At 45.6% G+C, this 15,222-nt stretch overlaps 1 protein-coding gene across 2 annotated transcripts in view; it reads left to right on the top strand.

Moving 5' to 3' along the window:
* The window catches only part of ZNRF2 (zinc and ring finger 2), a 126,510-nt gene that overhangs the window by 42,149 nt on the left and 69,139 nt on the right, over positions 1 to 15,222 (top strand). The window lies entirely within an intron of this gene.

The following is a 15,222-nucleotide window of genomic DNA, read 5'->3' as shown; positions in this document are numbered from 1 at the left end:
GCACCATAACGTGCCAGAACATTTTTGGTGCATATATGCCACACCTCCTAATGGGACAAGGTGTGCAAAATTTTTGCTGTATTTTAGTGGCCTGCAGTCCACGTGATGAAAGGTGACCAGGGCCTCCTCTCTGTACTAAGTGTTCAGTGTAACGTGGCGGTCACTTGTCTATTGGGGGCAGTGCATCCCTTTTTCCCCTCAATAATTGACCAAAAAAAGCTGTAATAGCAGTAGTGACTTTTTAAAATTTTGCAAAAATGGCGCAAACTCATTCCAGTAGGGTGATGACATAAAAACTGGACGTGTTATGTAAGATGTGTAACGTTTGATACTTTGGTGCAAATTTTTTCTCTATTGCTCAGGAATTTGTAATTGGAATTTCCCAATGAATTGTCACCACCAGATATCTGAGAAGCTCTGACAGATGTTCTTCAGAACCTCCTGCTTGAGGTTCCTTTTTGTTTTGCTTTCGTTTTCTCATCTCGTTAGCCTCTCTCAGCTGTCATGTAGTTGCACTGATTGCATCCATTTAAATCCCTTCCCATACTGCATCACTTTGCGGTTTATACAACTTCCTGGAGTGTGCTGATGCTAGAAGCTGTTACTATTGCATCCACAAGATAAGTCTGTTTTCTTTATTTCTGTTTGCCTGTGGGCTTGATCCTAGGTGACCCTGACTCCCTCCGTATTAAGTGTAGGGAGCCAGTGGTCGTGTCCCCTCACTATTATAGGGTGTTCAGGTGCATATAGTCGAGGAACGAGGATATGCAATTTTCTACTATTGAGATTTTTGCATAGGCAGAGCAGTAAGGGAGAGTGCTAGGGCTCTTACAGGGCTTACCCTCCTGTTCCTTAGTTTTGGATCAAGTCAGTCGGATCTTCATTTGTGTCTTCTAGTTTTCTGTACACCTTCTGTGACATGAATGAATAGTAATTTACTCATCATGAGCGGAATCCGTGCGGTCAGGTTTTCTTGAGTCTGCATTGGAGTAATTTGTGTGCCATTTGATCAGTTTGGTGCATCTTTAAACTTGATACTTTTGTCTCCCGATGCTACCAAAACTTTTCTGCACAAAACTTCCAGGTCAAGTGCTGAACGGATGTGGACATGAAGACATAAGTGCCCAATGACCTCCATTCAGTTGGTTGTGGAGTGAGATGTTTTAGGTTAATGGGTTAACTTACTAATGGGCTTAGATGGATAATACCGGATTGTCTGGGGGCAGGGAGAAGCCTAAACGTAATATTAGGAGAGATTTATGATACCTAAAGGGATGGAAATGTGGAGGAATTACCAATTCCAACCAGGAAGATTCCATCAACATTACTAAGGGCCTTAGAAAATTGAAAACAAGAACTTTATTTGGTATAAGTTTCCCCCTCCACCAGTTTTAATGTATAACGTATATGATTATGCATGAAGGTCGATTTTGGTCATGATGAAGCTGGTTGCATCTGAACCTCCATCCAGGTCTCCTTCACTACGTGCTGACACTGGGCAGTCTCCAGTCAGAACACGGAGAAGGAGTTTTTGTTCTGTTCTTCTGGATTTTGGATTATGTGTACCTCTTAGCAGATGGGATGGAGAGGGGGTATTCTTAGAGATCACCATATTTTTTCTGATTGCCCAGATTGTAAAAATTAATAATTGTTAACAAACGTTATTCTGCAGACTACACTTTTACAGTTTGTTAAAATACATAGTGCGACATTTCTCCCACTCTTAGTACACCGCCCTAATATCGCATAAGGGATAATCCACAAATGCAAACTTGTCCTCGCACCAAGAACACAAGGGCTGGGTTCAAAGACTGCGTACTGTGCATGCGCTGGGGTGGCGTGTCCATCAAGCCCAAAGAGTCGTGTTTAGGGATAAGACTTCTCTGGGGAGCGGCATCAACCCCATGCTGTGTTTGAAGCTTGATTATTGCAGATGAGGATATGTTTATAAAGGTATTGTTGGTGATTTGGGGGCCTACTATGTGGTGACAGGCTCCTTTTAACTTTAGGCCCTGTTGACATCACATCAATGATCTGCTCTTGGCACTGGCAAGGTTCTCCCTAGGAGTTCCTGTGCCTGACTGAGCCCAAAAGAGTGTCCTTTTGGCCTCCATCATTGCTGGTATATATCAGTATAGCCTTTTTCTGGTAGAGAATAATGTAGTAAACTATGTTATACAGTTTTTTTTTCTTAACCAGTCAAACCCTATAGGCAATATTTCCCTCCTCCCATTGCAACTTATCCCCTATCCACAGGATTGGGATATATCTAATTGGCGGGGGTCCAACTGCTGGGGTCCCCAGCATCCCAATGGCAGCTGTGCTTCCCCTCTGTTTGAATGAAACAGCAGATCACATGTCCACCATTCCATCCAGCTGTACGAGAACCCCGGAGATAACCAAGTACAAGCGCTTGGCTATTTCCGGCAGCCCCATAGAGTTGAGTAGAGTAGGAGTACGTATGCCTCTGTGATCAGTGGGGGCACCAGAGTGGATAGGGGATAAGTTGCTGTAATTGGATGGGGGAAATGACTTCTAGGTGGTGTCTCCATCTCTAGTGCTCCCACCTATTAGGAGAAACAGCTCAGTGTTTCAGTGCACCCATAAAGGATAGGTGCACTCCTGCTTGGCCACCTTTGCACTTCATCTACTCCTTACTCAAGTTCCACACAGGAATAAGTATATGTGGGTCCCAGAGGTGTCCACAAATTGCACCATTAGTACTTACCTGTCCCTTTTCCTGCGCTATGTGCCACTATTCTTTCTGACATGGAAGCATCGACCAGACACAAAGACGCATGTACGTGGCAGAAGTCACAGCCCAATGTCTGATGGTAAACACCCCTTGAGCAGTAGCGCAGCTTCATGCTGTGTATTATGTCGGGGCATTTGTAGAGCAGTTGGGTGAAGCGAACATCAGTATGTAACCAGGGACTGGGTTCGCTCCAGCTAATTTGCTGAAGTATGTGTGATGTAATATATCCATAGAGCTCTGCTGAGAAAATGCCCGGCCATGTTGTGAAGATAAACAGACATTTCATTCGGGCTGTAAAGCGCCCTGGAGGCCGCACAGCATACTTTGGCAGGAGCTCGGAACGCTATCAGTGTGATGGTTAAAGAAGCAATCTGCTCTATTTCATGCTAATTTTATTCTGGCTCACAGTAAGAGCGTGTGCGCGGTGTCGCTGCTCGGAAATGTGATCTTCCCTCTACATTTCTTCGGAAGACAAGACTGCTGTTTGCCAGTTAAATCCTTCACATGGGGTCTAATGGGTGAAAAATGAGTGACTGCTGACATATGGTGGCTCAGTGGTTAGTACTGGTGCCTTGCAGATCTAATGTCTATCTTCAAGAGTTGTTAGTCTGGTTCCTAGCGCCTGCAGAAAATCCCTGGCTGAGGCAGGTGGTTGGTGCGTTGGCTGCACGGCTATTTTATGCATGTTAAGAGGCACCCGTGGAGAGGTGACACCCGTAACTTCACACCACAACTCCATGGAAAATTAGTTGACATATAAAGATTAAAGGGGTTCTCCTTAAATCTGGCCTTTCTTCAGCAGAGTTGGTGGCATGACAGACGGGTAGGTACTAAATTAAACAAACAATCTTTCTTTCTTCTACAGGGCAGAAGAAAGGCCAGATTTTAGAAAAAGCCTGGAGAACTGCAAAAAAAAATTAAAGGGCGTTTCCAGGGCTTTAGTACTGATGACCTATCTATGCATGTGTGTAAGGGCCCTAAAATGGGTGTTTTACCAGTGAGTGGACATGCTGATTGGCTGGATCTTCCTACGGATCAGCAGGGGCTGTGGCATTGTACCACGTCTTGAATATAGTTTCCCAGGAAAGACCATTGTATGTTGAAAATATACTGTAGTAACTCAAGGGACCACTGTTCTGCTGATTTTTGTAGTTAATATGTAGATAAACTATTGAATATGCTTATTTTTCAAATTGATTATTTCCTTTTTAACTGTAATTCGTTATTCTGACTGTTGACATTTTGTTATATGGCCACACATGCCAATCTGCCCGAAATGGGCTGGTTTTTGCAGTACAACTTAAAAAATGTGCAGGTGCACGCTGCCATGGCTACAAACACGAAAGAAAAAAATACAATGCAACAGCAAATAACGTACAGTAATGCCATGGTGATAGAAAATATTCTGCTGCTAATGCTACGCTTATTTTGTAAATTTTGAGATTCTTAGCGAATTCATTTTATACAAAATAATTTGGGTCCGTCTGCCAAACGTCAAGGCGATCTCTATATTACGGGAACCTAACACTAAATACTACCTGTTATGTGCCGTAACTGCCACCATAAAGTTCAGGGAGTGCAGGTTTCACTACATGCTGGGTCCACTCTGCCTATTACCATTTTTTGTGCCATAATGGTCGCCATTAAATCCAGGGAATGCAGGTACCAACATGCATGCTGAGCCCACTCTATACCTCTCCTGGTGCCAGACTGCTTCCAATGCAGGGAGAGCAGGCTACAGATTTATACTTACTCTGATTAAAATCAGCCTATGGGGCAGACAGGCTGGTCAGTAGTGTACAACCAATGGAGTCAGTCACACCTCCAACTCAGTACAACTGCCATTACAGCACCAAAAATGGTAAAAGGCAGAATGGACCCAGCATGCATGTGGAACCTGCATTCCCTGTATTTTATGGTGGCCAGTATGGCACTATGATAGGTAGTATTTAGTGTTAGGTTCCCGTCTTAAGGTCCATTCCGCAAATGGGTCCGCATCCGTTCCGCAATATTTGGAACGGGTGCACACTATGTGCTCTCTGCATCTGCATTTCCGGAGCGCGGACCCGAACTTCGCAATTGCTGACAAGAATATGCAGTTCTATGGGGGTGCCGGCCGGGTGTTTTGCAGATGTGCAATACACTACGAATGTGTGAATGGACCCTTATAGAGATCGCCTTGACGTTTGGCAGACGGGCCCAAATAATTTTGTACAAAATGTATTTGCCAAGAATCTCACATTTACAAAATAAGCTTATTTTCTATAACTATGGCATTACTGTACGTTATTTGTGTTTGCAGAGTACTGTTGCATTGTGTTTTAATCTTTTTCTTCTGGTTTTTGCAGTGGCATTGATGCCAGTGCAGCAGAAGGTCCTCCAATGCTTGGGTTAGACCCATAGCATATATTGACATGCTGTTCATTGAAAACCCGCAGCTCCGGTCAGTTTCCACTGCAAGTTTTCTCTGCAGATTTCAGAAATATCATCCACTTCGTGCTGTTAAGGGCTCATGCACACAAACGTATTTTCTTTCCGTGTCCATTCCGTTTTTTTTTTTTGTTTTTTTTTTGGTGGACCATATGGGGAACCATTCACTTCAATGGGTCCACGAAAAAAACAAACAAAAAAAAACTGAAGTTACTCTGTGTGCATTCCATTTCCGTATGTCCGTTCCGCAAAAAAATAGAACATGTCTTATTATTGTCCACATTACGGACAAGGATAGGTCTGTTCTATGAAGGGCCAGCTGTTCCGGTCCGCAAAATACGGAATGCACCCGGATGTCATCTGTTTTTTTTGCGGACTGCAAAATACATACGGTCGTGTGCATGAGCCTTAATTCTGTGGATTTTCTCCACTGCGGAGAATCGGCACCATTTACACTATGGATAGCGGTGCCTTAGAGCATCGCCATGCCGGTAGAACAGGAGTCCTGTGACTGCCAGAAAAGCACATGGTGCCTTTCCTTAGCGACCGCCGTGCCTCAGTAAAGTGACGGGAAATACATTATCATGGCTTTATTAAAGCGTCTGGAAAGTGTCTTGTCTTTATTTGTATGAAGAGAAAGAAACGCTTATTGTTCCTCTTCAGTACGGGAGACGTAAGTGAATGGCTGTTACCTATGCTGACTGTGTTATGACATTGCTTTAATAATAAAGGAGCTTTCATTATATCGGTGACTACCTGGAAAGGCTCCTGCGCGGTGTCTTGTCTGGTGAGCTCCCACGTCATTGTGCCGCTCACTGGTCACGGCTGGACAGTGATCCCGGACGCTAATTGGAACAGCCACAGCGTGTGTTATATAAATCCGTATACGTTCGGGGTTTAACATGACATTTTTATGCAGCATAATCTTTTTGCGTCATTCATGGTCTCCATCACTTTAAAGACTAGTGCAGGGACCGTCAACCTCCGGCACAGCTGTGGTGACACTACGACAATGTCAGGTCTCCCATAGAAGTGAATAGAGCATGATAGGAGTTGTAGTTTCCCAACAGCTGGAGTGCCGGAGGTTACTGATCCCTGCTGTAGTGTGTCGGTCAACGAACACGCAGAAAACCTTTCATTTTAGGAGCACTCTTTAGAATGTCTCCACTTTGCTGGTTGAGCTAGTTCCCTAATATTCTGAAGAGCACCTTCGATTTCCTAATTACAAATTGCTCTTGTGGTCTATACTGGTTTATAATGGAGCAGGACAGTGATGTTGTCTTTCAGCAAGCTGCTGACTGCTGTTGTGTCCAGTTTGAAGAGTGAAAGTAAATGTCCGCCTCTTCTAGTCTAAAGGGGTTTGCATTTTTCTAATACAGAGCATCAAATCTTCTGCAAGTATTAAAGGGGTTGTCCATCCTTAGATCAGGCATCCCATGGGGTCCTAACCTGTGCCCCTGAACCTGACACACCCTACTCATCCGTCTGCGGTCCCACCACTGCTCCATTCCTAGCTGCTTCCGGTCCCCACGGGATCTGGAAGCAGCTTCGTACAGTGACTGGTGCGGCCAGTCGTATGCCTCAGTAGTCACATCGGCATGAATGCTTGCTCACAGCAGTGATGTACTGTACAAGCCACTGTGGCTGCTGAGGCCAGTGATTGTCCACAGTGGTCACGGGTCCAAGCCAATTCCTGAGCAGGACTACGGACATGTGAGTGGGGCTTATTATGTTCACGGGCACAGGTTAGGACCCAGGGGGCTGTCAACTCAATTCCGGAGAAACCTTTTAAGTAAATTCTAGCCGCCCGTGGCAACCATTAGAGCAGGGATGGCCAACCTGAGGCTCTCCAGCTGCTGCAAAACTACAACTCCCAGCATGCCCAGACTGCCTACAGCTTTCAGCCTAGAGCAGGGCATGGTGGGAGTTGTAGTTTTAAAACAGCTGAAGAGCAGCAGGTTGGCCATGCCTGCATTAGAGGGAGCTCACCTGAATACAGTATACGGTTTTACATTATTGTGAAAGGGCTGCGAGAATAATTTTTTTAAGTGAGGCTGTTAAAATAAGAAGAAATAGTTACTTTCCCAAGCCCTCTCCTATCCAGCACTGCCTCTGCGTTCACTCTGTGCAGCCATGACATTGTTTTGGCTGCAGCATTGATATGCCCATTTTGTGTCACACCGCTGTGGCCAGTGATTGCAGTATAAGGGGCATCATCACTGCCGCCAAAACATGACTCTAGGGTGGATTGGAAGGGGAGTTTAAGAGGTTTTTATTAACTAGCCTTCCTGCAGTTTGTCCTTTAAAATGTTAACTCTAAAAACCCCTTTAATAATGGCATCATATGCAACATCGCACTAAGCTCCCTCTTGCGATTGCTGTACTTTACTGTATATATCTCTATGCAGACGGTGAGGGACTTTGTACTGGTACAAGAGCGCTTTCTACTTTAGGTTTCTGCAGATGGGACGTTGATCCAGGGATTTATTCTGATGGCTATAATTGGAGTCAGGAAGGAATTTTGCTCCCTTAGGGTACTTTCACAGTAGCGTTTTTCTTTTCCGGCATAGAGTTCCACCACAGGGGAGAGTAATCCGTTCAGAATGCATTCAGATTTTATCTCCGGCAAAAAAAAACTGAAGACTTGCCTGAATGGCATTTTTTCCCCATAGGAATGTATTAGTGCCAGATCCGCCATTCAATCGGATCCGTCCGCAGACCGAAAAAAAAAAGGTGGAAAAAAATGCCGGATCCGTTTTGCCGGATGACACCGGAAAGACGGATTCGGCATTTCAATTCATTTTTTTTTTTTTTAACTGATCAGGCCTTTTTTAAGACTGATAAGGATCCTGATCAGTCTTACTAATGCCATCAGTTGGCATACGTTTTGCCAGATCTGGCAGGCAGTTCCGGCGACGGAACTGCTTGCCGGATCACTCTGCTGCAAGTGTGAAAGTAGCCTTAGGTGTCATGCACACGACCGTTTCCATTTTGTAGCCCGCAAAATATGGACACCGGCCATGTGCATGCCAAATTTTTCTATGGGAACTGGCTATTTTTTTTTTTTGCAACACGGACAGGAATAGGACATGTTCTGTAATTTGCAGAACGGCCGCACAGATGCGGACAGCACATGGATGACAAATGTATGCTGCGGACCCGTAAAAATTGAATAGGTCTGCGTTAAATCCTCAAAAAAATTCTCATTGGACATGGACCAAAACTATGGTCGTTTTCATGAGGCCTTAATATGGGGCATTTGGCAACTGCATCACGGGGGTTTCTGCCTTCCTCTGTATCAACACAGTAGGATTATAGGTTGGAGTCTATGGACATTCACTTAAAGGCCTCATGGACATGACTATATCATGGCTTTATACAATCTTTAAGATCGACAGAGCTTTAGTAGGACACCTAATATATTTTCTGGGTCGAACGGTGCTTTTCTACAAAGATTTACTGTGCCTTTTTCATCCCCAGTATTTTATGACCGCTTGTGCTCAGTGTAATCACACGGTCTGTCCTGTAGTGTACGATGCGATCGTCGCCATGCCTTGTCCTGATCGTATCACTAGGAGAAATAATTCTATTTCTTTGTTCTCAGTTTTGTCATTTTGTTTCCACGTTACCTTGAATGATATTTGAGGCATTATTATGCTGAAGATCAGTTTTTACTGATTTCACACTTGTGGCCCTCCAGCTGTTGCAAAACCACAACTCCCAGCATTCCCTAATAGCTGTTGGATGTCTAGGCTTGATGAGAGAGAGCTGTAGTTAGCAACAGCTGGAGGGCCATGCACGTGTACACGTCTTTCCATTGCTTGCTTCGGTATGCACCAGGTACTTCAGAAATTGCTGATCGTCCGGTCTGGGGCTCCAGAAAAAAAATTAGAACATGTCCTATTCTTGTCCGCAATTGCGGACTAGAATAGGCATTTCTATGGGGGTGCAGGCCGGGTGTATTGTGGATCTGCAATACACTACGGACGTGTGAATGGACCCTAAGGCTATGTCCACACATAACTAAAATGCTGCTGATTTGTCCTTAGTAGGCCTGCACAATATAGCGCCAAAGCAATCGCAATTAATCGCCATATCGCAATCGCCAATTGGCCAACCCAAAAATGCTGCAATTATATTACCATATAGTTCGCTTTATAAGACAAACTCCCCCCCCACCCCCCACCCCAAAAAAAGTGGGGGGGAAATGGCAGTGCGCCTTATAAAGCGATGGGTGACTTTTTAACGTGGTTGACACGGATGTATCGCCGGCCGCTATGCTGCACAGCGCGGCAGGCGATACATCAGTTACTGTGCGGGGAGGGAGGAGGGGCTGGAGGCAAGTCGTTATTTTAATGAACAAATGTTCTTTTATTTATTCTATTTTATTTATCTGTTCTGTGCAGTGCGATTAAGAAAATGGCAAGTTTTGTATTTTGTACTTTTGCAGTAATGCAAATATGTTATTTAATTTAGTAAAAGATGTTTTATTTTGAAAAACACTGTGCATTTCAGTTCTTAAGTTAAGCATAACTACATTTCTGTAATTTTCAGTAATTTGTGTGTGCTTTTGCCTTGAAAATCCAAGCAAATGGACCTCTAGCATGATTCCCTTAAAATATCGCATCACATACCGTTATCGCAATTTTTAGGGCCCTAATCGCAATCGCACAAAATTCCCATATCGTGCAACCCTAGTCCTTAGTATTGTACAGTACCATCACGGTGGCGGACAGGTCAAGAAATCTAATCCACATGCTGTGTACAAAAACAGCAACGTATATTGACCTGCAGTGCAGATTTGACATCTACAGCGTGTCAATTGATGCTGTGGATCTCTCCTGCAGATTGAAAAAAAAGTTTTTTGCAATAGAGATTGTGAAATCCACATCCATTTCTGCAGCAAAAACGCTTCTAATAAATGTGGGTTATGTTGCAGTTCTGTCATAGTTTTTGCTGTCGACCTGCGTCGAAAACCGCAGCGCAGGGTTGTTTTCGCAGCGGTTGTTTTCCTTGTTTTGTCCTTGTTTTCAGGGATATGTCGATGTACTGCAGGTGTATAGCTTGTTCACAATGGGATTTAGGTGTCACATAGGTGCATTTGTAGTTTTTGGTGTGCTTTTCTCAGGTCAATGGCGTTTGCTGTGCTTTAAAAGGAAAAGGACCACATCCTAAAAACATGACAGATTGCAGTGAGTTGTGGATTTCCAATCCACACCGCGGGTCAGTTTACGCTGCTGTTTCTGGAGGCAACATGTGGATAAGATTTCTTGAAATTTCTTCCCCTTTGCCGCACACAAATCCATAAAGGCAGCGTATGTCACATGTGGCCATTTGCCGCTAATACCTGCATCCTGACTATTTTTTCTGCCGGCAGCATTATTAGGCCTCATGCACACGACAGTTTTTTTTCACGGCCCGCAAAAACGGGGTCCGTGGGTCCGTGATCCGTGACCGTTTTTTCGTCCGTGGGTCTTCCTTGATTTTTGGAGGATCCACGGACATGAAAAAAAAGTCATTTTGGTGTCCGCCTGGCCGTGCGGAGCCAAACGGATCCGTCCTGAATTACAATGCAAGTCAATGGGGACGGATCCGTTTGATGTTGACACAATATGGTGCCATTTCAAACGGATCCGTCCCCATTGACTTTCAATGTAAAGTCTGGAGTTCTGTTATACCATCGGATTGGAGTTTTCTCCAATCCGATGGTATATTTTAACTTGTAGCGTCCCCATCACCATGGGAACGCCTCTATGTTAGAATATACTGTCGGATATGAGCTACATCGTGAAACTCATTTCCGACAGTATATTCTAACACAGAGGCGTTCCCATGGTGATGGAGACGCTTCAGGTTAGAATATACAAAAAAACTGTGTACATGACTGCCCCCTGCTGCCTGGCAGGTGCTGCCAGGCAGCAGGGGGCAGACCCCCCCCTGTTTTTAACTCATTGGTGGCCAGTGGGCCCCCCCTCCCCTGTTGTTAACTCGTTGGTGGCCAGTGTGCGCACCCCCCTCCCTCCCTCCCTCTATTGTTTTAATACATTGGGGCCAGTGTGCGCGCGCCCCCCAACCCCCCCTCCCTCCCTCTCTTGTTTTAATACATTGGGGCCAGTGTGCGCGCGCCCCCCCAACCCCCCTCCCTCCCTCTATTGTTTTAATACATTGGGGCCAGTGTGCGCGCGCCCCCCCAACCCCCCCTCCCTCCCTCTATTGTTTTAATACATTGGGGCCAGTGTGCGCACCCCCCCACCCCCCTCCCTCCCCCCATTGTAATCATCATCGGTGGCAGCGGAGTAGAAGATTTTCATACTTACCTGGCTGCTGGCTGCTGCGATGTCTGCGTCCGGCCGGGAGCTCCTCCTACTGGTAAGTGACAGCAATGCGCCGCACAGACCTGTCACTTACCAGTAGGAGGAGCTCCCGGCCGGACGCAGACATCGCAGCAGCCAGCAGCCAGGTAAGTATGAAAATCTTCTACTCCGCTGCCACCGATGATGATTACAATAGAGGGAGGGAGGGGGGGGGGGGGGGGTTGGGGGGGGTGCGCACACTGGCCCCAATGTATTAAAACAATAGAGGGAGGGAGGGGGGGTTGGGGGGGCGCGCGCACACTGGCCCCAATGTATTAAAACAATAGAGGGAGGGAGGGGGGGTTGGGGGGGCGCGCGCACACTGGCCCCAATGTATTAAAACAATAGAGGGAGGGAGGGGGGGTTGGGGGGCGCGCGCACACTGGCCCCAATGTATTAAAACAATAGAGGGAGGGAGGGAGGGGGGGTGCGCGCACTGTGCCACCAACAGTTAACAACAGGGGAGGGGGGGGCCGCACAATGATATTCAAACTGGGGAGGGGGGGGGTCTGCCCCCTGCTGCCTGGCAGCCCTGATCTCTTACAGGGGGATATGATGGGGTTAATTGTACTATCATATCCCCCTGTAAGAGATCGGGTGCTGCCAGGCAGCAGGGGGCAGTCTTGTACACAGTTTGTAGTGTATTCTAACTAGAAGCGTCCCATCACCATGGGAACGCCTCTGTGTTAGAATATACTGTCGGATCTGAGTTTTCACGAAGTGAAAACTCAGCTCTGAAAAAGCTTTTATGCAGACGGATCTTCGGATCCGTCTGTATGAAACTAACCTACGGCCACGGATCACGGACACGGATGCCAATCTTGTGTGCATCCGTGTTCTTTCACGGACCCATTGACTTGAATGGGTCCGTGAACCGTTGGCCGTGAAAAAAATAGGACAGGTCATATTTTTTTCACGGCCAGGAAACACGGCTCACGGATGCGGCTGCCAAACGGTGCATTTTCCGATTTTTCCACGGACCCATTGAAAGTCAATGGGTCCGTGAAAAAAAACGGAAAACGGCACAACGGCCACGGATGCACACAACGGTCGTGTGCATGAGGCCTTACAGGCTGAGGTAACAAGCCTGTGTACTATCCAGAATGCCTTCTCCTGGAGAAAATCCAGCTCGGGGCAGAGATCCTTTTACAATGATGGGACTTCCAGTTTTCTTCTTTACAAGCTCCACTTGTCACAGGGGATTAGAATTGCAGTTTTATTGTCACTCTCTTGTGGAGAGACATCAGAATGCATTTTTATAATGTACCGGTATCCTGTTAAAGGAGCATTTACGTTAGAACCAGTAATCCCCTATCCATTGAATAGAGGATAGCTGTTAGATCAGAGGGTTGATAAGACCCCCATGATAATAAAAAAAAGGGGGTCCTATAGCCCTGTAGGAATGCAGCATCAGATTGAACATTCATCTCTATGGGATTGCTGGATATAGCCAAGTGCTGTACACTCTTCCTCTGCCAGTCCCATAGACTTTGAATGGAGCAGCAGTGAGCATGCTTGACCATCGCTCCATTTTTAACGGTGGACATGAGTCCCTTGTTCTCATGCTCAGAACCCTACCAGTCTAACAGTTATCTCCTATATCTGGTGAATGGCAGGTGACTTGTTCTAAACTGAATACCCCTTTTAAGGAATCAATAATTTTAAGCACACGTTTTTCTGAACGAAACATGATTTGTATCTTCAGAAACTTCTTTGCCTCTCGTTACGTCAAGACCGTAGACAGACCATAGCCTTCAGATGACTCATCCCTTCCAGCATTATTCTACCTGGCGTTCAGCGCAGGCTGGAAGACGCTGGCCGACCCATCACAGACAAGTTGCTGAAAGTTGCTTGGTAACATGCATTTAAATGAGGATATTACCGGATTAGTTTGGGATCTTGGTATTATCGATATTAACTCTTCCAGAACCATGAATGCCAGGAGTCTGCATAATTCCAGCTCTGCAGAAAAGCTTTCAGTTGGCATGAGTTCGTTATTCACATCACACTTGCCTTTTCTGCTTGCGTTTATTTTTTTTATTTTTTTTTTACGGATCTAGTTCTTGGGTATCTCGTAATATGCTGCAAAAATCTATAAAACAAAAATGACCATCATCCAGTGAGCTTCATGTGCACTAATTCAGAAGAATAACCAAAGACTGGGTCACCATGTGGCTGGCACATCTCTGTCCTCCCACGGTAGCCAATGGCAGCAAGAATGTAAGGTAATATCTGCGCCCGTAGGTGGGCTTGTGTCCATCCTGTGAAATCCGAGCCTAATTGCCGACCTCAGACTTCATCTGCTGTTCCTTTGCTTGGATGGCTTCTTCAAGAAACATAATTTATAAGATATAAGGCTGGGGCTGCCTGGCGAATGTGTTGTCCGACATGAAGATCTCAACATCATATCTAATGATTGTCAGTGGAGTTGCAACACAACGCGACTGTGACGTGACAGGGGCAAAGAATCCAACATTGTCGGATTTGTGGTTGCAAGTCATGTGTGATCATCATAGACCGCGAAGCAAGTCCATGTGACTTTTCTGCAGCTTGGCTTTTTGCATCCAAATCTCAGCTCTAATAGTTACAGCAGGTTAGAGATAAGTGGCGCCAATGTCTTCTGAGAGTTACGTTTTGTGCAGCACGTCGCCCTGTAGCCCGGGCCTGATGCTGGAGCTACATGATGACTTGAGCCATGACAGACACAGCCAAAGATCCCAGCATGATGACTTCACTGTACTGTCTATCATAACATAATGAATGTCAATGCCATCAGTCACAAGAAATCCAAACCTACTGCAGTTCTTGCTAATGTTGGGTTGTGGCAACTGACTACAAATTGCACATTTTTAACAGCATTTTTCAAATCCTATAGAGAAGCCTTTGGGAAAAACACCTGAAAAACTGCCATACCAAGAGCAGCACGCTAAAAACACCAAAAAAAGAAAGAAAAAACCCCCACAACATATGAAGCGCCCCATGCTGCTAAAAATGTTGAAATGGGACCCCATGCGCACTACGGTGTACGTTTTGCAGTCTGTGGAACTGCAAAACATGGACAAAGGCCATGTGCACGCTGGATCTCAATGCAGACCCATTGACTTCAACGGGTCCGTGATCCACATGTGTCAGCCAATGATGGAACATGTCTTATCTTTTGCTGCGCAGAAGCAAAATGGACACAAAAGCATGGGGCATTTAAGGGGGTTGTAGCCATTAGCAGCCATTGACGGGAACGAGCCTCCCTAGCGTCGCGGGTGATGGTAGGGAGGCTCATTCCTGTCGCAGCCATGCAATTGGCTGCCATAAATCTCCCTCCACTCCCCCCACCCCCTTGCCAGATGTTTTGATCTGCACGACAGGGAGATGCAGCGGCGGGCATCAGGAGCGCTACGCTGGTGCCGGGGAGTGAGGTAAGTACAATCTGTGTCAGGGGCCTGGGCATTTGAGGGGGCATTTTTTGAGTTGGATATCCCATTTAAGGAAACTTCTTTCAATGTATATGCTTTGGCTGGACTAATTTCCCAGTAGCTGTTATCATCCGTGTTTTCTGTCATAAAGAGTTCCTCTTTTGTACTTTTTGGGATTTCACAAATGAGAACTTTTATCTGGTAAACTCTTTTACTTCCCATTTTAGTTATTTTTTTAATTTTTTTTTTTTTTTTATATATTATTTGTGGTGCC

Source organism: Bufo gargarizans, chromosome 5 (assembly GCF_014858855.1).
Source record: "Bufo gargarizans isolate SCDJY-AF-19 chromosome 5, ASM1485885v1, whole genome shotgun sequence".
NCBI lineage: Eukaryota > Metazoa > Chordata > Amphibia > Anura > Bufonidae > Bufo > Bufo gargarizans.
This window is presented reverse-complemented; position numbering and strand designations above follow the sequence as displayed.